The 27,175-nt window shown below is 30.3% G+C and overlaps 1 long non-coding RNA gene across 1 annotated transcript; it reads left to right on the top strand.

Moving 5' to 3' along the window:
• Nucleotides 1–1,302: 1,302 nt before the first annotated feature.
• Nucleotides 1,303–27,118, top strand: LOC136979444 (uncharacterized). The gene is made up of 3 exons (XR_010881387.1): nucleotides 1,303–1,340; nucleotides 22,276–22,378; nucleotides 26,955–27,118. It is a non-coding gene; the product is annotated as an uncharacterized lncRNA (long non-coding RNA).
• Nucleotides 27,119–27,175: the final 57 nt, after the last annotated feature.

Genomic DNA, 27,175 nt, shown 5'->3' with positions numbered 1-27,175 from the left:
CTGAATTATGTACTGATATAACTGATGATGAAATTTAATTGTAAAAATGTTTTTTGAATCAAACGTTTTTATAATTCATTAAAAATTACAGTAGAATCCTGTTTTAATGGCTCACAAAACAACAGATTTCTTGGAATAATGGATTTTTTTCTCAGGTCTCATCAAATAAATGCAATTTTCCCTCTTTTTAGTAAATCCGTAACTTAGAGTAATGGATTTTTTTCTAGTCCCATCTATTGTAAACTTTATGTTTTTTCAATATATAGTTAATATTTAGGTGTTTCTGGAAATGTATAGAGTTTGATGATGCACTTACATCTAGGATATGTACAATTGAAGTATTGTATGAAAGAATCATCAAGCTGATACTATTCAGGAGTAACTTAGTGAACATTTGATGTTGGTCTAAATGTAGTGTCTAATAGCAAGGCCATCAAATCTTTCCAAGTTGTGAAGACTTTCCTGACTGGTATTGCTAATATTGCTAATATCAAATAGTTTTTTATTCAGTAGGCAGAAAAGCAACATGAAAACAAAGATGGATGCATTTTTTAACAAATTGTGGAGTTTAGTGAAAGGTTAATGAGCATATGTAATTTGCCTCTTTTTGTGCTTACAGTATATACAGTCTCTCTCAGCTTTGTCATACATATGCATGACAATATACAATTTTGTAACATACATATTGCTATAGAACAGAGGTGGCCAACTTTTGTGCACATAAGATCTACTTTTTATCGTAAAAATGTGTCGCGATCGACTTGTTGTCATAGGCATAGTCTAAGTGGGGAGGGGGAAGTGTGAAATACATACTATGTTTATACACTGTGTTTCAGTACGAAGTGCACTCACTGCTTATGAGTCGAGTCATAACTGCATGCATACAGTTGCGTTCGGTTACAAATATGATACATTAAGTCAAGACATCGCTAGCGATCGACCAAAATTGGCTGGACCGGTCGATCGCGATCGACTTGTTGGCCACCCCTGCTATAGAATAAGGAGTAGAAGAGATCCCAAGAGACTGAATAATTTCAAGTACAGGTGTTTCTTATACGTAGGAGGTTAAATAACAGATATTTTCCTGGATGTGCGAGAAATCTGTTGTTCGCGTTATAACAGATTTTCGGCAGCTTAAGTGATCCATTAAAACTAAATTCTACTGTATATGTTATTTTTATTTTGAATGAAAAATGTTGTTATTAATTTGAATATTTTTTGTTTACAGACATTTTTAAACAAAATCATGGATCAGGTTATGTCTTTTATTGAACCTGGTAGACAATTTGTTAAAGATTCTGTACGTTTAGTAAAAAGATGTACTAAGCCTGATCGCAAAGGTAAATTTCTTTTCCAAATTTTAAAAATAATATTAAAACTAACAAATTCTTGTTGCTGTCATGTGATGACAAAAATTAAGCATCAAGAACAACATGATAAAATACTCCTAATGTATCTGTTATGATATGTTGAACAGAGACCATCAACATGTATGGTATAAATTGTATGTGATACAAACTAATCACCATGAACATGATTATAGTATAATACAATTACTAAATAAAATATGCTAATGATCTTTCTTGCATAAATCTCTAAAATTCAATAAATAATTATTTAATCATATACTTAAACATTGGTCTCCAATGTTCATGAATAATAGGGATCGAGTAATCCTTCATGAACGTCAAATTCTTGAACATTAAAAATGGAACTTTGAGTTCCATTTTTTGTTAAATTTGCAAATCATTCCAATACTTTTCCTATTACTACTATTTTTAAAAAGTTTTCAGAAAAGTGAATGGTTTTATTAAATAAATACTGTTACAAGGATATATAGTGCTGAAAGAGTCATTTTAATTAAACCAAATAAAAAAATAAACAAAACAATAACATAACTTATGACAGATACCATACAAATGAGTGAGTGCAGTGATTTTTTAGCATTGCACCTGCTCAAACATCCAGTTGGTGCAGGTGCCAACTCCAGTATACAGTAGGGTATATGAGGGTAATCCCAAAAGTAAGGTCTCCTATTTTTTTAAAAAATACAAAGAAACGTTTATTTTTAATAATGTTTGTATCATTTTAAAGCTTGAACATATATCTATTTATCTACATAATCGCCATTTCAGTCAATGCATTTTTGTAGGCACTGTGACAATTTTTGTATGCCCATCTCATACCAGCTTGCTGCTATATTGCAGGACCCATCTTGCACACACAATTTTTGATATTGCAACTTTTTTGTTAAAATCCTATGACTCCAACACTATAAGTCTGGAATATATTAACATAAAAAAAAACAGTACACATCCGAATCTTGAAAGAAATTCCAGGACATTTTTATACAAACAAGAACATTTTTCAATTTGCACAGGAGATCATCATCAGGTTGAAATATTTTCAAGTGGAATGCGGAAATGGAACATTCTTAGGATCATTTGAAAAAATGTATAAATGTATTACAGTAGAGCATCGATTATCTGACCCCCGATTAACCGACCGCGTTCTAGTCGGCAAATTCAAATGTCCGCTAGTGATGTGGTGCTACAATATTTGGTTATGTCTTGGCTACTTCAATATTATTTTTGCTAAATTTTTGCATGTTTTAGCTGGCAGCACTGGCTCGACCATTAAAGGGAGGCTAGTATTTAAACCAGGCCTAATACACTATACTAATAATGTATTTTTTCATACTTTTCGGTTATCCGACTTTTCAGTTATCCGACCAACCCCAGTCCCCAATTAAGTTGGATAATCGATGCTCTACTGTATTCAAAAAAAGTTTCTATTTTTCAAATTATATGTTTGTACGTTTGTATTTTTCAATTTCCGACGAGACAGTCAACCATTGTGACTGTCTTGTCGGAAATTGACAATCTTGCACTTCTTTCTTCGTTGTGAATTTCAGTATGATCAGCTGCAAACTCCCTACACCACTTGAGGACGTTTTTGACATCTATGCACTACTCACCATACACTTCATCAATTGGCAATGAATTTCAATTGGTTTAACATGAGATGGTGGCAAGATGGTATGATATGGGCATACAAAAATTGTCAGAGCACACAAAAATGCATCGACTGAAATGGCAATTATGTAGAAAAATAGATAAATGTTCAAGCTTTAAAATGATATGAACATTATTGAAAATATTTGTTTCTTTGTATTTAAAAAAAATAGGAGAACTAATTTTTGGGATTACCCTCATAATTTCCCAAAAAGTAGAAACCTTTTATGAAAGTTAAAATTTATGAATGATCATGATTGAAAAGTTACAAATGATTGAATTCACAAACACTGATGTCTACAAACATTGAGGGTGTACTGTAATTCAAAAGTTCTTTCACACTGTAACTGGACTTTATGATAATACAAAACACATACCAGAAAACCTCACTTGCATCCAGTGATGGAATTAAAGCATTAATGAATATTTTTGGGCTCCTTCTGAGCTCTACTTCAGATTATAGACATTCTTTGAAAAGAACATGTGCAGAAGAACATTGATTGAATTCAAATTTAAAGTGCACGTTACAAAAGGACATTAGCTGGATTAAAACATTGATTATTATGTAATCATACAGATGTGTTGCATTGATTGGATGGTGACTTAGTCAGAATAATAAATCATGCATCATTTGCCATGCATGTGATATTTGTCTTCCCTCTTTGTAATTGATGCAGGTCTTCTTTCTTGTTGGCTTAAAAAATTCTCAGGGCCTCCAAATCCTGGATTCATTTGCCATACATGGCTATGTTTCAATGTGTTTGATGTGACTTTGTCTCAATGTCATTATCAGAGGTGTATGTGGACAAGGTGGGAAAGTTTTCTATTATTGATATCATATTTGCATTCCTATACCCACTGTTTTAGGGACTTTATGGTGGAGCCCATGTAAACCAAATCTTTCCCAATTCTGTCATCTCTTAGGGGTATTATATATATTCCTGGGGATCTCTGGAGTCCTTCTCATTTCTTAGTATTATATGGATGGTTGGGTTCTGTTTTTGTGATCATGTTTCTTTATGTAGCAAAAGTATAATGAAAAAGACATCACAGGCAGCTATCATTAATGTCACTGCATTATAGTTTAGAAATGCTTTCTGCTCAAGCTAAATATGGACACCATAATCTCTTCTTTAATTTCACTTACAGCTAAAAGTAGTGTTTTAGTTAAAGAACTACAATATAAGAAAAAATGAGGTATAAAGAACTGAGCACTCAATTGCTCTTTTTGAAAATGTAAACAAAGTAGAGACAAGATAGATAATTATGTTGGATAGATAGTATTTTCTGTTCTCTATATAACTTTCAGAGTTATTTTAGAAAATTTGATCTTTCCATAATGTTTTTATCAACAGTCACCTCTACTTTATTTTCACAGCATAATATCATATTATACAAGTATTCAGTTTGCTTCACATGTGTAGCAGATGAAAAAGCTGTTTTTCTTTGCTACAGCAGTCCCTTGATATTTGAATGATAGCATTTCATTCAAATATTTTGCTGGGTAGTGATTGAGTAGTGCTACATAAACTGGCCTATGTGATGTAGGTCTTATGTCATTATGTCATTCATAATTTTTTGTTACATGATCAACTCTCCCTTGCTCAAGCTGTTTGTGTTATGCTTATTTGGGATGGAGGACTCATTACATTAAGATTGGTATTTACTAGCCAGTCACTCAACTACTTATCTATTGAAATCATGTTTCTGAGCTATCATTGCAATGTGGGTCAACTCTATGTTTGTAATCTCCCTATTGGTACAATGTGTATGCAGAAATATGGGGCAATAAGTGTAGTGAGGACTCTGAATGCTGCAGCAGTTGTGTGATGATATGGATTATTACAGCCCACAGGGATATACAGTGGGTAGAAATCCAGCTTGTAATATATTGTGATTTTGATAAATATGTATTATGTAAAACTGGATTAATTAAGTCTAATGACCATAACTAAAATTAATGAAAAACAAATGTTTTTGATGTATTTTTAGTAAGTATAATTTGTACTGAATATTTCTGGTATAGTTACATGAGTTGGACTTAATTAATCCAGTTTTATGTAATATGTATTTATGATTATTCATGGCTATGCTGGTCATTTATGTCAAACCTGTATCAAGTTGAACATGAATATTTCTGATATAGTTCTTACCATGTTTTCTGTGTGGTTATCAGCAAATCTAATGTTGAGATCTAAATAATGCACCTCCATGTCACTTGTTTGTTTCTCCTCCAGTAGCAGTCAATGTGGGTTCTCATTCATGTATTTTAAAAAAGATATTTATAACAGGTCTTTGCCCTCTAAGTGGTAAAAATGTCATCTGTATATCTTTTATATATGTGATTATGTTCAGGAAGACCTGTCCTCCAGGAGGCATTTGACCACTTTTCAGAGGTCACCAGATAGGAGTTTCCTTGGGGTCTCTCATCTTTGTATGTATATGCTATTGTCAAACTGGAAAAAGAAGTAGTAACAGAGGAGGTATGCTAATTCTAGAATCTGTTGGTACAGTGCATTGTTGGTCATTGATGATTTATGGATACTTGCCATAAATCAATAGCTCTTTGGAGTTGGCAACAGTGAACCTTTATCACCAAATGCATGGTGTGGAGGTCATGCATAGCTCTTTCTAACTTGTATATAGGGAACCTAGCTTTCTCAAGGATTGGTCTAAGCTATTGCCCCTACTTATGAGTTTTCATGGATATGAATAATTTTAGAACAACTGAGGATTGCAGGAACATTGCCTATGATGCATGTGATATTTGTCTCAACTACAAACAGGAGAGACAAATGTCACATGCATCATAAGCAATGTATGATTTATCACTATAAACAAGTCACTATACAATCAATGCAACACATCCATCTGGTTATGTAACAGTTTTAAATTTGAATTTGACCAATGTTTTTCTGTATGCATTCTTTTCATAGAATGTCTATAACCTGAAGTACGGTTCAGAAGGAGCCCAAAGACATTTATTAATGCTTTAATTAATGTTGAAAAGAACAAGAAAGCTTAAATGTTGTATTGTTCTCACTTAAACAGTCTCAAATCAGAACTCAAAATTTTAAGATTTTTCATAAAGTATAGTCTGATGGAATCTAGGATCAAGAGTTTAGAAAACATTTACTATCAATATTTTTTTGTGGGACTTCTTTTTAAGACTTGCAAAAATTTGATGATAAATGTTTTCAAAAAATTGTAAGTATTTTTATGAAGTTATAAGTATTAAATAAAGAGTTGAAATAAAAAAAGATTAATTTTATTTAATATATTTTCACCATTATAAATGTCTTAATTGGTTTATATGTAATTGGTTCACTTTTAATGTTAGACTAATATCAATTACAGTCAAACTTGGTTGATTCAAAGTTCAAGGAAAGTGCAAAGTAATTTGAATTATTCAAAATTCAAATTAGCCAATTTCACTGATAATTAGTAAGTAATACAGATATAGTTTACTTACTTTGTTGTCACATTTTCTTGTTAAACTTTAACACTGAGTGAAAAGCAAAAGCAAGACTGATCTGAACTGCAAAAAGTGAAAAATAATTGTGAATTTTGAGCAACTAATCATTTACAATCAATCATCAGTAAAAACAAAAGACTTCCCACATTGTTTTTAACCACTATTGCATATCTGTTACAAATATGAAAGATATGTTAAAAAGAAAATGATGTTGGATGAGAGAAATGTTTAAAAGGTGTGAAATACAAGAATATCATGCTAATTTTGACTTCTGCTCTGCTGTGTCTTGATTTTGTAACAATCTTAAAAATCACTAGTAACACCTGACAACAAAGGGCTGAAAAGTTTGACAGTTTCAAACTTTGAGTGATTTGCAAAATGATAATATTTGCTGGAAACAACATAATGTATGACATGTTATTCACTCTGTTCTTCCCTTTACACCAGTGATTCACTCTTAGTTTGAATTATTTCTTTGATGTTTAGTCATTCTATGATTGTAAAGAAAACAAACAACAACTAAAGAAAACACAATTACAGTACTGTATTTTATTTGAAAAAATTTGTAACTTTTGTTTGTTTCTTTTCACTTTTTTACACAATATACAAAATCTTCAACTTTACCCAGAGAATGGAAGATGTTATCCATAACATTAGTTTGAGTTTCTACAAATCATTATCTTTTTTCTAACATGCTCGCAACTTCTACAGTTGCTAGTATAGGGACATGTTTTGCATCAATAGGTTCATTTTCATCTTTTTAATCAGAAGATTCTGTAACTTCATTCCTCACTTCTTTGAAAATTTCTGTATCCATAAGTTGTCCACAAATGGCAACTTCATTGCCTACATTCATGTAGGAGTCTCAAGTGATATCAGCTGCTACATTAACCCACTGTTCTGGAACTGACATCACTACAGGTTCTTTTCAAATGATTTCAGAGTCACAATTATGGCCAAAGTCTGCTTTACAAAAACAATTTGCGATTGTTTGTTGTGTGATTTGTTTCCAAACTCTGCTTTGCATTTGAGCTGTATCAAAAAGATCAATTTTCATTTGTGTATTGGAATCTATGTTTTCCAAGATTTTCCAAACACTTGTTGATGATACAAATGTTTGAGATTTTGAATGACATCTTGATCCATTGATTGCACAATGGAAGTAATAATAGGTGCAATTTTAATGCACCTCAGCTGATGAATGTTATGATAAGCAGTGCAATTATTGATAAACATTAAAACTCCTATTAGCACTGTAAAATTTTTTACCTAGTGCTAAAAGCCATTTCTGAAACAAATCTTTCTAAATGTAAAGTTATTTCTAGCTTTAAAACCATCAAACCAATCTAAACTTGCTTTAAAATCAGTAATTTGTATTTTCTTGGTAAACTCTTTCATTTTGGTGTGTATCAAGTGGGCCACTTAAAGATATGTTATGTTCTCATGATTGTTGAAATCATTTTAAAGCACATTCATCAACTTCAGGATACTCAGCTCCCCTCATAAGTTTTCTGCTTGCACCATCTTGTTTATTCCAACAATATGATTTTAGTTTCATTCTTTAAGAAAGTTGATAAAGTGCTGGGGAGTATGCCATATTCTTTGGCAATATCACCCTTTCTTTTTACTCCTCGTTCTATTTTGTTAATTACCTCAACTTTTCTCTCCAAAGTTAAAGAATCATTGTATGATCCACACTTTGACATGATATAATACAGTAAAAAATGAAACTAAACTACAGTACACCTCTATTCCCAAGTACTGTACTGGGAATAGAGGAACAGAACAGTAAACCTACAGTGTAAAAGATCACCAAACAATCATCTAAATAATCGGGCTATAATTTTGCTAATTTTAATAATTAATATTAAGTAATTTGCTACTAGAGGCAGATGTTAGGTGCCATCTCTTAACTAAATTAATAATTATAATCTTAATAATTTATTAAATAATTTAGAACCAACTGGTAGAAAATAACTGACCCAGGGTGGGACTTGAATCTGCAACCTTCACTTCCAGATGTATTTAAATTTAGATATAACCTTATGTGGTTAATCATGGTGCCAGCTGGGGACGACTTCTATGCCTATGGCCTAAGAACAACTCTACAACGGCTCTCAGCCAACTAATGTTTTACCTGGCAAGGTATATACTGTATATAAACTATAACATCCAATTTTAGCCCAGTTATTCAGGTGATTGTTTGGTGATGTTTCTATATACATATCAGGTTTCACAATGGGTGTTACTTATATATATATATATATATATATATATATATATATATATATACACATACATACACAGTGCGGCAATTAAATTCCGGGACTGAAGCTATATCTCAGCAACCAGTAGCGACATCTGTTTAAATTTTATGTCATATCAAGTTTGGACATGTATGAACATAATCTAAAACTTTTATTTAAATCGGTTGACATTTATCATTGTTTTTGATATTTTGTTTATCAGTTTATTTTGTTACATGTCGGAAAACAATAATGGAACAATGTGCTGTTATTAAATTTCACACTAAACTTGGCACAAGTGCCACAGAAACGTTCAAAATGATGCAAAAAGTGTATGGAAGTGAGTGTTTATCACGGTCAAAGACTTTTGAGTGGCACAAGCGATTTTTGGAAGGCAATCACTGGATGACGACAAACGTGTGGGAAGGCCAATAACAATTCGAACAGCAGATTCGATTCAAAAAGTGCAAGAATTTGTATCCAACGATCGCAATGCAACACTGAGAATGATGGAACAGGCATTAAACATTAACAAAGAGACAATACGACAAATTCTTAAAGAAGATTTGGGCAAAACAAAGGTCTGTGCTAAATTTGTTCCGCACACACTAACCCAAGAGCAAAAATTGATGAGACTGGAACATTCCAGAGAGATTGTACGAGCAGCAAATAACAGCTCAACCTTCCTCAAATCAATTGTTACTGGTGACGAGACCTGGTGTTTTCAATATGACCCACAAACAAAACGTCAAAGTGCCGAATGGAAGTCAAAATCATCACCTCAAGCCAAAAAAACACAAAAAGTTCCATCAAAAATCAAGACGATGTTCATTGTTTTCTTCGATAGCAAAGGCATCATCCACTGTGAGTTCGTCCCACAGGGTCAAACAGTTACTGCTGCTTTCTACTTGGGAGTTTTACAACGATTAATGGGAAGAATTCGTCGAATTCGACCAGAATATCGCAATTCTGATGACTGGTGTTTGTTACACGATAATGCACCGAGTCACACATCATTGATTGTTCGTCAATTTTTGGCACGAAATCAAGTCTGTGTGTTGAATCATTCGCCGTATTCCCCCGATTTAGCACCATGTGACTTCTCTTTATTTCCAAAAATGAAAATGAAGTTGAAAGGACGCATTTTTAATGATATTGAAACCATCCAAAGAGAGTCTACGCGCATATTAGAGGCAATACCGAAAATTGAGTTTGAGCAGGCATTTGAATCACTATTGAATCGCTGTAAAAAGTGTATTGAAGCAGGAGGAGAGTATTTTGAATAATTTAATAAAAAGATTTGAATAAAATTGTTTTGTTTCAAATTTATAGATCCAGTCCCGGAATATAATTGCCGCACTGTGTATATATATATATATACACCTTGCTGGGTAAAACATTAGCTAGCTGAGAGCTGTTGTGGAGGTGTTCTTAGGCCATAGGGTGTAGGAGTCGTCCCTGATTAACTGCATAAGGTTATATCTAAATTTAAATATGTCTGGAAGCAAAGGCTTGCTCAGGGTCCAGGTGGTGTAACTGGCAAGCACACCACATGGCAAGCGGAGGCTGCGGGTTCAAGCCCCGCCCAGGTCAGTTTTTTCTTCCAGATGGTTCTAAATTATTTAATAAATTTATTAAAATTATAATTATTAATTTAGTTAAGAGATGGTGCCTAACTTCTACCTCTAGTAGCAAATTACTTAGTTATTAATTATTAAAATTAGCAAAATTATAGCCTGATTATTTAGGTGATCATTTGGTGATGTTTCTATATACATATCAGGCTTTGCAATGGTTGTTATACTTAGACCTACAGTCTAATGTACTATCACTAGCACTTGAACCCTACAAGTTCAATTGTATTTTGTTTTTTATGATGGGTGATCTCAGAAAAAATAAAGTAGTTAATAACTTTAAGGTTTGTAACTTATTCACCTGATTAAGAAAATCAAGAGAGAAAAACTACAATAAATATCTAAAACTATTATCTCAAAATGTTCTTTTTACAAATTTTTTTGAATATGACTTCTTATTAATAAATTTCCACATGTTCTCCTTATGTTGCTCTCAGAATATTCTTTTCAAATGTTTTTAACATCTCTTCTGAGATTGTATTCATAGTGTTGAAAATCTTATTCTGTAATTTCTCCAAACTAGTTATCTATTTTGCTTAGACTTTATCCTTTGTGGAGCTCCACAGAAAGAAATCAAGGGGTGATGTAGGAATCCTGGTGACCATGCTATTGGTTCATCTCAATCAATCCTTCAATTCATAAATTTCTCTTCAAGGAAATTACACACCTCTATACCTCAATGTGAGTTTAAACTTTTTTGAGTTAACATATTAATACAATGTGTATTTAACTGTTTTTTAATATCTGTTAGTAGTTTTATTTCTCTATTGAGTTTCTCAATCATGTGAATAAATTATGAACACCCTGTATTATTAACTTTTTTATTGTTTTGATTAAGTGTAAGAACACTTCCAAAGTCAATATCCACTTAAAGAACAAAAACATTTATTGAAATACAAACATTTTTGACCTTTAAAAAGGCCAAAGACCATCATCAAGTTCTACTGGTAGAATACAAATTGAACAACAAATTAAATTTTAAAAAAATGTTCATTGTGTAAGCAGTTTCCATGTGCAGGAGCACAGTAATATATTATAAATTAAAGTGAATACAAAAGAGAATGAATATAAAGTATACAAAAACTTTTAAATAACTATAGATAACAAAAAATTTTAAATAACAATAGCAAAGTTGAGGCCGAAGTTTTAAACATGAAAACATGTACGTCGGACATTCAGCACCACTTTTCTGTAAGCCTAGAAGTTTCTCAATGGTGTTTGGAAAGTCAATGGAATCATGCTCGACATTTCAAACTCCATTGTCAAACTTCTAGGCTTACAGGAAAGTGGCGCTGAATGTCTGACGTACACATTTTCACGTTTAAATCTTCGGCCTCAACCTTGTTAATAAATGTACTAAGACTGAACTGTTCATAAAACATTACATAGTTGCTAAATGCATTCAAATACTGCCCTTCATACATGTGAAATATATGATATGTCTCTGCTGCTGATAGTTATTCCTCTAGAGATAGCATTGTATATCTCAATAGTCTTAAGATATTTTAGATGCAATGATAATGCATTTCGATGCAGTAGGTGAGCTCTATCAAAATTGAACATCTATGTATTCATCTATAGGCAGCCAAGGCAGTACCACCTGTGTTTTTAGTAATTGAGTCCTGGTGTTCCTTGAGCCTTGTCTTAAGGGATCTAAAGGTAGCACTTATGTATTCATATTGTTGATTAACCCTATGGTCATGCAAATGAATTGTGTATACTCTTGGCTGAGACTTTTCATCAGGAGGGTCCTTGTCCTAAGTAATGAAAAGACAGCTGGATAATATTTTATCGTAACTGAAGAAGATCAGTTTAACTGGTCTTCTTCAGTTACGATAAAATAGAACATAAGTAAAAAAATTTAAAAAATGATAACAAGTATTCTAAAATAAATAAATAAAGGAATTTTTTAAAGGTCTGTTTTTTTATTATAATCTATCCAGTTGATACAAAATATATGGGTGTAACTTAGTTTATTGATTTACTTTATGCAAGATAATAACTCCACTGTATAAAGAAAATAAGCACTAAAAATCCTTAAGAGTTAAAAAATGTGTAAATAGTACATGGAAAGTCATTTTGACTACTTTCAGATTCAAAAGATTCAGGAAGGTTTCAGAAACAAATGTTATTATAGAAATGAGCAATGTTTCAATAGCAGGTACTGTACAGTATAATATAGGCAAAGGTATTACTATACATACCTCAGAACACAGAATTGTAATGTTAAAAAAAAAATACAAAACAAATACAAAAGATTTTTATGAATAAAAATAAAGCTAACATTTTTAAGAAAGAGGACAATTAGATTACAAATAATATATCAACAATCATTGAAATTTTATTGATTTAAGAAAAGTGTTTACAATAGAGAAGAACAAGAAAGTTGTAACAATAAAAATTAATACAATATAAGTAAAATTTACCTAAAATAAGTTAATGACTGGTTTAAAATTTTCTGTTTTAACAACAACAGTTTAGAGAAATGGTTTGACATGTGTGAAATTTATACTCTAGATCTGATCCTTAAGGTGAGTCAGTGTTTAAGAAGAAGTAGTGTATAGCAGGGGTGGCCAACCCCGCACCCGTGGGCGCAAGTGCGCCCGAAAGCGATTTATTATGTGCCCACGACACACTTCCTGATAAATTAAAATATTTTTTTATTTTATTTCCAATCACTTTCATGATCCAGCTTTTAAGCAGAATTTTCTTGAAATTATTTATTACTTATTTATTAATTGAAATTTTCAAGTAATTATTTATTGATATATTAAATAACTCTATATATAATAAAATATAAGTACTTAGTTCCACTACAAAAGTTGTTATTTTATCGAATTCTGTCGAATTTTAGTGCCATCTTGTATGCTTTTATTTTATTACTACTGATCGTTCTGCCATTACATCACTCTCCTGATTTTGAAAAGTTATGTCAAGAAATACAGTCTCAATCTTCTCATTAACGAATAATAATTTTTCATGTATTATGTAATAAATGCCGTTCAATAAAATTGTTATTACAAATTTTTATTATTATTTTAATTTATAAAATAAAATCAAAAACAATCAAAATTAAAAATGACAAAATTAAATGAAAAAAAAATCTTAAGAAAGTATAATTAAGAATTTTAAAAAAATAATAATAAACAACTTTAACAATAAACATATATGATGTCATTACGTATTGTTGTGCCCGCAACGTTTATGAAAATTTGTAATTGCGCCCTCGCTTCCAAAAAGGTTGGCCACCGCTGGTGTATAGTAAGGTCCAAAAGTTCCTAATCTGATCTACTTTGCACATGTGTAGAGTGGTGGTTGTGTGAAGCTTAACATTTGAGATACTAGTATTATATGCTCATTCCCTCACATCAGATAAGATGGCTTAACATAACTTGTACACACTATGATGAATTTTGAGTGTCCTGTAGTGATAAAGTTCTTGACAAAAGAAGGTTGCACGTCATTGGTAATTCACAAATACTTTTGTAATGTGTATGACAGTGCTTTTCCTTCATATTCAATGGTGAGTCAATGGGCAACACTTTTTAAACTTGGAAGAAGATTTCATGTTTGACCCATGCATGCAGCAGATGCCAGACCAAAGTGATCACCAAAGAAAACATCACACTTGCTGAGGATGAAATGCTTTCCAATTAAATTCTGAAAGATGAAAGAAACTGCTGCAAAATTGAACTTTTCAAAAACAACAATTCTTCAAATTCTTCATGAACATTTTGTTAATGAACACAAAGTAATGTTCATTTGTGTTCAATAATGTTCAATGTTCAGTAATGTTCAATGTTCATTTCATGCCTAAAATTCTTTCCTCAATTCAGAAACAACAGTGAATCTACTGCACTTGACAGTTTTTGGAGCTCTGTAAAGAGAGCAAAGAAGTTCTGTAGTCAGTTTACACTGGGGATGAAACTATAGTTCTATACTATGATCCTCTGTTCAACAGAGAATCAACAGAATGGCACTGTACAGGGAATTTCCTCCAAAGAATGTGAAAGTGTTACAGTTGACAAAGAAGGTTATGGTGACAATTTTTGACGAGACTATGTCTCGTCTCTAAAATCGTGCTGTTGTCAATGACTGCACACTTTAGAGGTATGAAGGAGTAGATGTCGGGAGTTGCAATTTGGCACAAAGTATTTGTTGCCCAAATTATGCACACATAAAACAAACCAGACTTATAGGTAGTCATGACTGAGAACGGTCAAAAGAGAAAAAAGGAAATGCTGTGACTGTTTCTACAAACAGGCATGAGTGTGAGATTTATGCATGTGTTGCGCGCGCTCTCTGAGACATAGTCTCATCCCAAAAATGGCTTTGCCATTTTACTTGTCTGAGATTTCAATGGCATTTTATTGATCAACTTCAAAGGGAGAAATTCTACACTGAATGCTGAATATTATGCCAACCTGATTGTAAAACTTAAGGATTCCATAAAAGAGGAGGGGTAAACTTTCAACAGATATGCAGCTCCTGCATGACAATGCACCCATCTACATTGCATTTTGTATGAAGGCTGCCATTAAAGAATGTGGCTTCACTGAATTTTCTCATCTACTATGCAGTCTCAATTTGGCCCAGTCTCAATTTGGCCCCAATATTTGTTCTCAAAATTTAAGTTAATCTTCATGGACAAAAGTTTAATAGCAATGAAGAGGTTCAGGCAACTATTTTTGAACATTTTGAGGGCAAAAATGAAAAAACTTTCCTGAGAGGATAGATTTGTTAATTCTACTTATGAAAATGTATTGAAATAAAAGGGAGTCGTATTGAAAAACAATATAATCTTTTATTTATTTGACACTTTCTTACTCAGGCCAAAAACTTTTGGGCCTTACTACATAAGTTAATAATAGATTGCCATTACTATCACAATAAGGGCAAATTATATAACTAACAAAATGTCTTTTCTAGCTTACAATACATCTCAAAAGTTTATTTTTAGGCTTTTGAAGTTGTCTTAAAGCTTTATTTTTCTGTTTTTTGAATAATCTATTGGGTTATTCGGAAAGTTCGTAGCGATTTTTGATAGCCGACAGTTGAGACACCGATTGATGCAAAAAATGATTAGAATTGTACAAACCAATGAATATTATGATAAATAACCTTGAGACGCATCCGTTACAAAAAAAACGTTAAGATTATCCAAATAGCGTTTAATTTGTCTCATTGCAAAAAATGGATGCGAACAACGTGCATTATCGACACTTGATTTTTTCTTTTTTCGTAAAGGCAAAAATGCTGTACAAACAGCAAAAAAGATATGTGATGTTTATGGTGGGAGTGCTGTATCAGAATCAACTGTTCGAAAGTGGTTTGCAAAATTTAAAACGGGTAATTTAAGCCTTGAAGATGCTCCTCGCTCAGGAAGACCTCCTGTTATTGAAGAGGACCAGATCAAAGCATTATTGGATGAAAACCCTCATTACACAACTCGAGAGATTGCAGACATAGTGAAGTCATCAAACAGTACTGTATTTCAACATCTAAAGAAGCTCAGATACGTGAATCGTTATGACATTTGGATACCTCACGACTTAACGGAAAAAAACTTACTGGATCGCATCTCCGTTCGTGATTCTCTTGAAAGACGAAATGAAAATGACCCTTTTCTGAAGTGTTTAGTTACAGGTGATGAAAAGTGGATCATTTATAACATCAGCCAAAAACGATCATGCGGTAAGAAAAATGAATCACCATTAAAAACTCCTAAGGCCGGTCTTCATCCAAAGAAGGTCATGCTCACTGTCTGGTGGGATTGGAAAGGAATCCTGTACTACGAGCTGCTTCCACAGAATCAAACAATTGATTCTGATAAGTATTGTTCCCAATTGGATAAGCTGAACATGGCAATTAAAGAAAAACGTCCGGAACTGGCCAATAGAAAAGGCATTGTGTTTCACCAAGATAATGCCAGACCTCACACGTCTTTACGAACACACCAAAAATTATTGGAACTAGGCTGGGATGTTTTATCCCACCCCCCTTACTCACCCAACCTTGCCCCGTCTGACTACCATTTGTTCCGTTCTCTACAGAATTCCCTTCATGATAAAAACTTTGATACTTTGGAAGCTTGCAAAAACCACGTGGATCAGTTTTTCGCGGTTAAAACTGAAAAGTTCTACGAAGAGGGTATCATGAAGCTGCCCCATAGATGGCAACACGTCATTAATAACAATGGCGCATACATAATGGAATAAAAGTATATTTTTAGTTTTAAAACAATTTCTTTTATTTCTCTTAAAAATCGCTACGAACTTTCCAAACAACCCAATACAATCAATTAAATCAGATAAATTCAGGAGGATTCATTGCTGTAAATTCAAGTTTCATACTACATTTTTATGATGTTGACCAAATCAAACCAATTATGCTGTTAATCTTGTTCAGTTCCATTTTCTTTTATTAGATTTAATATTGTTTGGGTTTATACATTTTTTCTAGTTTTCAATAGAGCCTTTCCATGCATAGACTAGATATGGATTCTTTTGGCATATTTTTCTCTAAAGACAGTTTCTTAACTACTGGAAGAATGGTAGTCATCCAGAATAAAAGTTTCAGAGAAAATCTATCAAATTAGGACTTAAAACCACCAAGTCAATAACAGAGGCACATGTTTTAGCAAGAAAAGAAAAATTTACAAGATAGTTATGTAGGTGGCAGCCTTTGATAATGATTAAATTAAAATATTTTAACTCAATAAATTTGATAACCCTTTGATTCAAACCAGGTCATTAGATAAATAGTCATTAAAGATAACATATGTAGATAGTACAGACTAACAAGAAGATCCTATTTACCTTGGTATTAAGGTAAATCATAGCCACTATAAAACTGTTAATAGCAAGAGCAGCTTAACTTCTGTAAGTTCTTTATTTATGAAAAGAAGTTTACGAGAGTCCTTACCAGGTTCTTGAATTTTAATAGCCAAATTACTTTGTCTAATCATTAAATTAGCCTTACTATAGCATGATATTTCAACAGATCATTTGGCATTACGTAAAAGTCAGATTTTATGGATTGTTTATACATTTGTATAGAATTGGGAGATTTTTCAATTAAAAAATCTGTAGTTTTTATATGCAATAGTTCTTATTTTTATTCAGGAACAACACATCAAAAATTTCTTCCTCAGAAAAACCAAGTTTATGTTGCCCTTTTCTGCAGTTTCTGAGAGGGTAAGGCAAAGGAAAGGCAATAACATTTTTTATAGATATGTGGTAAGAAATGAAATAAAATATTACAAAAAGAATTCATTATGTGCAATTGTTTATTACAGATAGAAAACAAAATAAAAACTATTTTCACATAAATACAAATACATAATAAGTAAAGTTTTAAAGATATAATAAAAAACAAAAACATTCTATGCATCTTTGCTTTATAGCAAATTCATCTATATTATTATTATTGAAATTTTCTATTCAATTAGTAATAAAGCTAGTTATGTCAATCGTTTTTGTCATTGCTGAATGTAAAAAATTTCTCATTAATTTTAATTTTGAGAGAGATTGTTCTTCACTAGCAACAGATACGAGAAGAGTTAAAATAATTCTCCATGATATAAAAACATTTGGAAAATTTTCAATAAATTATTTTTGTCAATATAATTTAGAGCTTCTTAAATTTTTTAATAATTAAAAGTTAATTGAATGAAATCCAATAACTAAGCTGAAACTTATAATGATTAAACCCATTTGCTGGAAAAGTGTGAATACCGAATGATCAATCTAACACATTTTAAAAATTCTTTATTCTTCTACTGTACACAATCTAAAGAATTTTTAAAATTTATTATATTGGGCACTTGGTATGATAAACCCTTACGTAAGATGACCTATGTAGTTTTGTAAATCAAATACTATTTTATAATATAATAGAAGAGTTAGAAGTATGAAATAATCTAATAATCTTAATCTTTGTTGTTATTTTTTCCTGGGCAACATTGGGCTCATCTGCTAGTATTATAATATTTAGAATCATATATCATGACTCAAATATTTGGAAACTCTCAAAATTTATAAAGCTAGTAAGAAAGGAGTTGCAATTATAATATAATATTTACAATAATTAATTTTAGCAATGATGGCCTTTCAAACCTTTTGTCCCATTAGACAAATAAAGTTATTTTGTATATCTTTATTTAGGTAATGCATGTTATATTATAAATTTATATGAGAACAATTTTGCAAGAGTAAGAGTTAACAAAATTATGTCTAATACATTTACATCTGAAGCTGGTGTAAGGGATGTGTTCTTTCCCCTTTACTCTTTAATGCTTATTCTGAAATAATCACGAGAAGGGTATTAGATAACTGGTACAGAGGCATTGCCATCGGGGACCATAAAAGTTAACAACCTGAGATACGCTGTTGATACACTTATTATAGCATCCAGTGAATCAGAACTTGAATGTATTATGAAAAGTCTTGAAACTGAGAGCAGGGAATATGGATTGCTGATTAATGGAAGTAAAATGAAAGTTATGAAAATTGATCGTTCCTTGACACAGACTAAGGAAATTGCAGTCTATAAGATGGTGAATGAATTTGTTTACCTTGGATCACTTCTTATGAATAAAGGAGGATGCGATAATGAAATTAAATGCAGAATTTGCTCACAATGCAACCTCTAAATTATTTAGAATTTGGAAAGATTCTGCATCATTATTTTTAATAAACTAAAGCTCATAAGAGCACTTATTTTTCCGATTGCCACTTATGAAACTCGCACATACTCGTAAACCTGGACCATAAATGCCACTTCTTGGAAGAAACTTGATTACTTTGAAATATGGACATATAGAAGAATGCTGAGAATCTCTTGGACGGAACATCGAACAAATTGATCCATCTTAAATCAACTGAAAATCACAACACGCCTTACCACTAAAATACACTAATCCTACCTTTGCTTCTTGAGACATATTTCCAGATGCAAAAATGGATTTGAAAAACAAATTCTAGAAGGGAAGATCAATGATAAATGCCCTAAAGGCAGATGCTGGATTAGGTAGGCAGACCAAGTAATGATGATTACAGGACATACAATGTATCCACATCCAAATGGCACAATACCATGAACAGTGGAAAGATACAATTAAAGCCATCAATTTGTAATATCACCATGCCCTCTGAAGGGCATAGGACTAAGAAGATGATGTTATATTATCTGATGACCTTCTTAAATGTCCACTTATAACAAGGTCAAATTTTGATAATAACTCTAAGATTTTTTAAAAATTACCATTGTTTGGTGCAAATATTTTATCTGAACTTTCTGTCAATGCTAATAGTTGTGTGGCTCATAACTGAATAACCAAGATTATTCTCTTTAAAATGCAATAGTTTGCCAATGTTACCATTTAAGTTCTAAGATTCTAGTGAATATGATTTTCTGTAATCAACAGAATGCAACTAGAAAAAATTGCATTTGTTTGTTTGACTTCATAAAAAATATCAGTGTGAGTTCACTCTGGCACAAGTAAAACAATAGGGTGCCATTGATTTATTTACATTGAAAAATTATCATAGAAGTTAACTGAGTAATTTATTTACTTAATTGTACTAAATTGTAATAAATAAAACTTTTCTTTCAATATGTGATCCAAAAATGTCACCCCTTTTGTAAATACTGCTGAAGCAGTTGTCATCCCATGTGCAAACCCTTTTAATTGCTTTAATAACAGAATGTTACAAAACAACTGAATTATACTATTAAACACTGTAATTAGTTCATAGTTTTAAAATTAAAAACAAACTATTTTCATTGAAATTCAAGCAAATACATTATTTTCAAAATTTGTAAATTTGTATCTAACTCTACCAATTCTGTCAAAAGAAGCAGTGATGCTTTTCCAAGCCACTATGTCTTAATAAAGTGTAAATTTAGAGAAAAACATAAATTTACTTATATTTTAATTTATTTCTTTAACATATCAAAACAAAACATTAATAACTGTAAGAAAATTTAATGTTTGCTATTTGATGTTTCTCTAGTTTACTTAATGAAAACCTTGTTAATATAAGATTCGCTTTAAGTAAACTTTAAATGCTTTGTTAATACAATGTGCCAATTTTCAACTCACTTAAATCCTGTATTAACCCTGCAAGTTACATTTTTTAAATTTTTTTGCATTTGTAATAAAATTTATTTATGTATTCATTATTGTTATGTTGTAAGAATATATTATTTTATAATTAATCATACAATATAAAACCTTTTAAATCACAACTGCATTATATTTTTAGACTGAATAAGTTGCCAGTATTCTAGCTAGAAGTTTACAGAAGAATTAGTCTGAAAGATGAAAAACATGATTCGTTTTTAATTTATTTCTGATTTATTTCATTATTATTTTCACTATCAAAGTTGACACTTTCCATAGCTAAATTTCTCTTCTGACAAATTGAAGGGATGAAAAACTTCTAGTTACTGTATGCAACACAATTCAAATCATTTAGAACATTTTGTTAAAATAACAACAAACTTTAAATACAATAAAAATTACAGGAATGTGGAAGATTAACTTGATGAGTTTTAATATACATGTATGTAATTATGCTAAATTAATTTATTTTCACCATGTATTTAACCTCAAAGCATTTAACATGCGATTCATAAATAATCACTTTTTCAATATCGTGTCCTTGAGATAGTATTTACTATTGTTTATACATTCTTGCAATTGTTTTCTAAAACTTTACTTGACTTTCTGCAACATTTCAGGAGACTGTTATTTTATCATCCCTGATGTTCCACTTCAACTTTGCGACAGTCCTTGAATTGTTCCCAGTGTAGGTCATTGCCCTGTCTTGTTGAACTCACAGATTCTGTTATTCAACATCATACTGGCACTATTCCAGTTCAAGAAAGTTTTGAAGCATTTTGATGTAGCAAACTGCATTTATTCTCACATCTCCACTATTTTTGTTTTCAAAGAAAGGTGGACCAATCATTTCAAAAGTTGCTATACTCTACCAAGCAATAACCTTAACACTTTTTAAATTTGCTCAAGTAACTTGTGAGAGTTCTCATATTACAAAATGTATTTTTATTATTTTACACTAATTTTAATTGTTACTAAATGGCTTTGAATTAAACAGCATGTGTGCTCAAGGTCACTTTACCAACCTTACAGTTTCAATCACAGTTATATTTAAAAATCATTAAGTTAATCTGACACAACTTATAATACAAAGCACATTCAATATCAATAGAAGTCTGTCCAAATGTGCAGACAACTTTATACATTTAAATTATATAAAACAAAATATGCTTTAATGGCATATTAAAGTCATAAACAAACAGAATAAGTTTGAATATTTTCTGATTCTTATTTGCCTGAATAAACTATTAGAGTCAAATACTGTTACAATAACCATTTATAAAGATAGTGTTGCTCTGAAACTAGTTAAGAATCCAAAAATGTCCAAACTTATTTTCTTCAAATTTAATACACATGCCAAAATTGTAATAGAAATGGAAAAAATCTATCAGTTGGCAGTAGAAAAAACTTTAATGTTAGATATGTTCTTGTGCTTACAAGTCTTATCTATAACATGTTCTAGATACTTTCTACAATGCCTGAAGATGACATTAATGTAATGTTGAAAGTGCTTGTGAGTCTTGTCTAGCATTAAAGTTTTTTGTAATACTGACTGACAGTTTGTTTTTTCATTTCTCTTATTTTTATTTTGTATGATTTTAATACTTTTAAAGCACTTTTTATTTATAAAAGGTTGTCATATTTTATCATTTTAATTTTCCCATTATAGTTTTTAAACTATAGTTTTTAACTTTTATTATTTTTCTTGTTTAAAATATTTACAATTACTGCATTATTTTCATTAAAGATGATATATTAATTTTTGTATATAAATTTTCAGAATTTCAGAAAATTGCAATGGCCACTGCTATTGGTTTTGCAATAATGGGATTTATTGGATTTTTTGTTAAACTGATTCATATTCCCATCAATAACATTATTGTGTAAGTACTTTAAAGTTTATACATTTTGTTTATAGATATGTAAGAAAATACAACATAAAACATTAATAAAATAGAAATTTGAAAAGGATGACAAAATTCAATATGATGACTTGGGAATGATTTTACTGCACTAGGCAAAAACTTGTTTTACTTAGCCAAATATTATTAATGTCTATAATAAATGGCATTATGTTTATATGCAACTAATAATTAAAATAAATAAAAATGTAATTTCTGTGAACTCAAAGCATATTTAGTCTTAGAAAATAAAAATTTATGAACTTATAGAGTTTGGTGATTAATAGCCAAAGATGAAATTAAATGCTACAGTAGATTTTACATTTTAGGCTAAATTATAACTAATTAGTTTTAAATTAGCCTGAATCCAGATTAATTTTTCATTTGGAATTTTCTAAATTATTTATTTAAAACACAGTTACTGTATAATCACATTTATACAAGACCTAATATTTAGTCCACTTTCAAACAGGTTACTTGATTTCATAACTCAGTCATGTGCACTCATCTCCCAGTTGAAATTCTTTATTTTAAAGGTTTGCTTACATACCACCATTAATAGTGTGCATCCATGGCAGAGAGTTGCAGATCCTATCTACATATGGTCACCCTTTGACTTGTGATTCTTTCAACATGGTCACTTGCCAACATTTTTAGTAGAAAAGTGGTGCCACTTAATGGTTGTATATTAGTTACTTGTACTGTACGTACATGCAACTATGTGAACCATCTGAAAGTTGTCTTATAAGCAAAATTGCAGAATACTGCTGTCTACTTTTTTTCAAATTTCAGAATTAAAAATTATTCCTAATTTAGTGTGAAATGAATGCAGTATCCACAGTGTTCAAATATGTTATCTTTGGGTGTGATTCAAATTATGGCATCTTTCATTTTTAATTGCCGTGATTAAAATTATGTTTAAATAAAAATATCAAAATTTCAATTAGGAACTCTTCTACATTGATACCTGAATATATCCCATCTTCAAAATTTTTGAAAATACATAAGAAAGTTATTAGCTCCCTTGCTTTTAAGCACTTCTTTAGTTTAAGTACCAATACAGATTTTTCAGAAATTAGTTTTAATCTGTTTATTTTGACTTGTATAAATGTTATTATAAAGTAACTGTATTTTAAATAAATAATTTAGAAAATTCCAAAAGAAACATTGATCTGGTTTAGCCTAATTTAAAGCTAATTAGTTATAGTTTGCCTAAATGTAAAATCTAGCAACAAGTTACATAACTATCTTGACTTCTTGACTGTTAAGATTTTATTTAAAAAAAAAAACTTTAATATTATTAATCATACTATTAATAAATAAAATAATGTGTGATGCCATCTGTTATAAGATTTTATTGTGAAAAAGTTTTTATATTATTAATTATTATAAAATGGCAAAAAGCTTAATTTTGAGGCTAGAAACAAGTTTTATAAAAAATTGTAAATGTTGATAATGAATAAAACCTTCATTAAGTCTAACCCCTCTTGACATACAATTTGTGACTCCTCTCTATCTCCCTTCCTCTTCAACCTTTAACTATCAAAATTTAATAGCATCCATGCCCCATATGTACAAGCTACCATGAAAATTTCATTTCCAGTCATTACTCCATTTTGACGTATTTAAATGAAATATATGCTTTATATGCACAGAATTTTTTTTACACTTTTGAGTTTAGGAGATCTCAAAATATGGAGATTTGCAAAATAAAACTCAAATTTGACACAATTTCAGTACTTTTGCTTGTTATGTATACATAACAGCCTGGAAAGTAAAATGTAAATGAAACAAATTTTATAAATTACCTTCATAAATCTAGGGGAAGATCTATATGAAAATATTTGAATGAAAATGTATTTCAGTTACAGTTGATATGAAAACTATTCTGAACTCAAATGCATTTGAGTAAGAAATCTGTCAAAATGATATTTGAAATATGATAAAACCCGTGTAAACCAAAATTGCACAGTACTGAATATTTTTTCCAGTTTGGCATATTTCTGTTTTGAGCAGGGTTTTTTTCTTAACAGAAATCACTCCATTCCAAAGAACTTTTCCTGTTTAGACAGGTTTCTATTTTATTCAAGTTCTGTTTCGTACAGGTTTTATTGTGTATATAAAATTAGTTTAAAGTCTATTCTTCCTTAAAAACAAGAGAGATAACTTTTTAATTCTGTACGTTGATATTATATTGCAATGCACCATGATTAAATTAAGCCTGGATAATACCTAACAAAGCAGTGTTACATAAAGTTTGGGTTCAATCAAGTACCAGACCTGGACTTGGATTGTAGTAAGATACTCTTAATCAATTGGATTCTGTGACTCTTAATAAAAAAAAATCAAAAACGATAAAGTATTCAATTAAATTAAGCTATAACATTAAGTCAAACAATAATATAATATGACAATAGTAAATATGAACAAGAATTAGTACTAATAAAAAAAATTATTTCAAACTATTCAAAGACAAAAAATCAAATCAATTCAACTGTGTACAAGAAAAACAGTTATTTACAAAAAATTTTAAGTTCCAAATTGGAAAAAATAAAACTTATTTATAATTTCCACACAGTCCATCTAAATCTAATTCAAAAAGTACATTAAATATCTAACAGGCTATGTCTCTAACTGTCACCAAAAGAATGCCAAAAATTTCTCTGAATAGATCACCTCAGATTCATCAACTTTGCATTTGGAAGCTTCACATTGTCTATTGAATCACTGCATTGATATAAATGATATATTAATAATTTTAGTAATCTATACGTTAAATTAACAATTGTTTTGTAGCTTGATTTGAAAAATCATCTCAGTTGAAACTTTTAAAGGTTTGGATTTCATACAGGGGTATTCCAAAATTATTGCTTATAATTTTTTTGGTTTGCAAGTTTTGGTAATTTTGATGTATTAATTTATTTTGTTCCTCAATAGTAATAGAAATGTACTGTACTTAATATTGTTACATCATAAACATTATATTTGAATAATGACCATTGAAAGAAAGCTAAACATTTTCTTTAAACAAACATAATTTTTCTAATAGATTAAGCATGTACAAGTATACTATATTTAATCATCATATACAGGATGTCTGCGACAAAAACTGTCAATAAGAAAGTCACTGATGAAACATGTTCACAGCAAAGCAAAGAGAACATTTTCAAGTTTCTATGGTGGCAACACTTTGACTGCAGATATCACTGCTGTTCCCTACACAATTGACAGTCAAAATGGTATTTATAGTGCAAAGTCAACTGTCCATGATTTTCTTTATAAGAGATTAAATCACTCTGCAGATGCTAGAAAATACCTGGAGAGAAATTGAATACTGCCCGGAGACTTATTGACACCAACAAAAACTTATTGAGTTTGTATTTTACCACAAATAGCATTTTAATAAATGTATTATAGAATTTCTTACAAAACTTTCTTATTGATAGTTTTCATCCTGTATACCATGTATATGAAAACATTTGATAACAATAATTAATTACCAAGGTTATTTTAATATTGTATATTTATGGGTACTTAAAATATATTTTAATGTCAATGATGATTTTTTTTTATTTGCAAATTTGACAATTAAATTCTGAAACTGAGTCCATTGTAAGTATGTAAAAACATTAGAAACACAACTTAGTGTATGTACTGTTCTTAATTTTTTGTTCACACAACTGAACAATCCAGTTGCTTACCTATAAGTAAATTTGTTTTTATCTCATTCACAGTATATATTTTCTGATTTTGTGTTATACTAACAATTATCACTTTTTGAAGCATTGGAACAAAGAATAAACATGAGCTTTTGTTACTTATTAATAAAAGTGTGACAGAAACAAATTAATTAAATATTGTTCTCTGTCAACCATACCTTTTTCATTAATTTGCAAAATTTTGAGATAGCTTTGAGGTCATTGAAGAAGACAGAAGTCATAGACAGTAATAAGAGCTTGAAATCCACCTATGTATAATAGGTTTGGTTTGTATTTTTTGACATTTTATCAAATAAAGCTGAAATTTTGGGAAAGAAGGACAAAACTTTTGACTCTTGCATTATATGATAATACACGATCTCATTCTGCAACAATAATATGGCTTTGTTTTAATGTAGGATTGAAAAACTAAATCTTCATTTTTATTCCTGATCTCTCTTTTTTATGTTACTTTGTATTATTTCTTTTTCAAGTCAGTGTAGAAAGAAAAATAATCAGAGTTGTATGAAGCCATTTTAAAGATATTCTATCAAACTGTTCAAAAACAGATTCATACAAAGGATATCAAGTGCAATATGAAAAGCCATTAGTGATGATAAATTCAAATAGTAATAATAATAATAATAATAATTTATTCATGTTAACATTAAATTCATAATTTTGGAATTTAATATTTATAAAAAGGTTTGAAAGGGCTAGTTATAAATTCCAGTACTTAATTGTGAAATTTTGGAATTCAATTATTAAATTTTGTTATTTTGTTATTATATAATAATTAATTAAAATTAAATAAGGAAAAATGTATATATATTTAATTCTTTACATGTTTTATTTTTCAGTGGATCATAAGAAAAATTTTTAAAGCATCTTAACATTAAAAATGTCTGTTGGAGATATTACCAAAAAATTTCTCTTTCTGGGAAATTATTTGTTAATAAAACAAAGAAATGTACAGTTTATATTTGTGTATTATTTTTAAACGAAATAAACTGTAAAATGTGAACATTTTTATTGTTTTTTTTAAGTATTTTAGATGTACTAAAAATTAAGAAATTCAGTT

The sequence above is a fragment of the Centruroides vittatus genome, unplaced genomic scaffold (genome assembly GCF_030686945.1).
Source record: "Centruroides vittatus isolate TY-2023 unplaced genomic scaffold, ASM3068694v2 contig_1154, whole genome shotgun sequence".
In the NCBI taxonomy this organism is placed as follows: domain Eukaryota; kingdom Metazoa; phylum Arthropoda; class Arachnida; order Scorpiones; family Buthidae; genus Centruroides; species Centruroides vittatus.
This window is presented reverse-complemented; position numbering and strand designations above follow the sequence as displayed.